Source organism: Echinops telfairi, unplaced genomic scaffold, assembly GCF_000313985.2.
Source record: "Echinops telfairi isolate 266 unplaced genomic scaffold, ASM31398v2 ScPeMD7_655;HRSCAF=1070, whole genome shotgun sequence".
Lineage (NCBI taxonomy): Eukaryota > Metazoa > Chordata > Mammalia > Afrosoricida > Tenrecidae > Echinops > Echinops telfairi.
In genome coordinates, this window is record NW_022104553.1 from 15,950,242 (window position 1) to 15,951,689 (window position 1,448).

Here is a 1,448-nt window from a genome sequence, read left to right on the forward strand (position 1 = left end):
GTGAATGGAAGGTGTAAACTACCCCCGCATTGCATTCAATAGGGTAGTGTGGGTGAAAGCTTGATTGAAATGGGGTTTAGAGAGAATAGGAAATGCAGATGCAGAGATAGGGGTGAGAGTGTTCGCCCTATAGGGCAGCAGGGACAGAGTGTAGCAGCTGCAGAGAGTTTGGGGGTCAGGGTGGACTGTTTATGCCTATGAGCTGAAGGGGAGGTTCCAGGAGAAGGGGGTGATCGGGTGATGCTGGAGGGTGCGGAATGCGGAAATCATTGAGGCCCTTGCACAGAGATGGGAATGGGATCCAGGAAGAGAGATTGGCTTTACAGAGAAACGTTAGACCTTCAAGCACAGCAACCCAAAAGGGCGGGCAGGGTCAGTAGTAGTGGGTCAAGTTTGAAATTCTTTACTGATTCACATGACATGGGATGTTTCCGGTACCACGTTGATCATCAAATTGTCTTACACGGCCGCAACTTGTTAACGCTTCAAAGAGGAGGCAGTACGGTGTTCAACTCTTGGCTGTACTGTGGACTATTTGTTGCACAAATGACTTGATTGGGTTTCTCTGGAGGTGGGTGGGGTTAATTTTGAAATTACATCTCAAAAATATTTCACAGTAGAAACAACCTAAATGTCTTTGGCTAAACAAAAGATGGTCCATACCCACAATGCACTATTAGTTGGACATTAAGAGACTCGAAGCGCTCCTGCACTCTGAAACATGGATAGACCTGGAAAACATTGAGTGAATTCAAGTCTACCACAAAAGGACAAATATTGGCTAAGCTCAGTGATATGAAATACTGCGTTAGTCCAGGTAGACTAGAGAAACAAATCCAGGGAGGTTCATGTATAGGAAAGAACTTTTTATCAAAGATCAATTGAACATTGAAAAAACATTCCAGCCCAGTGCAGATCGAGTCCACAAGTCCGATATCAGCCCATATGTCTTTTACCAGTCCATACATTCTTCTTCAGATTCACACAACACATGCAATGATGTAGAATTCAGGAAGATCACAGGCCAGTGGGTGGAAAGTCTTGTGGATCCAGTGGTGGTGGAAGCATCTCAGCACTGGCAGGGATGTCCACATGGCTCTTCCAGCTCCAGTGTAGCTTGTCAACATGAATGTCTCCAGGGCAAGAGTGTGTATCTGACTTCCAGTGCGTTATTTATCTCTGTTTGTGCCTCCCAAGTGAGGTCATCAAGCGGCGACCTGATTGACAGGCTAGACTCCACCCCTTCCTCAAGTTGACAGTAGATTATGTAACCGCCGCAGATGCCTAGAAGAAGAAATGAAGAGACCTGAATGTTCCTGTGGTTCTGGGGGTGGGAGGGAGGAGGGGGAGAGGGGAAGTCATTGTTTAGGGACCACTGAGATGGACAACTTGATGGTGGATATTGGGGATTGCTCCACGAGGCTGAGGTCCCTCACCTGTACACATAA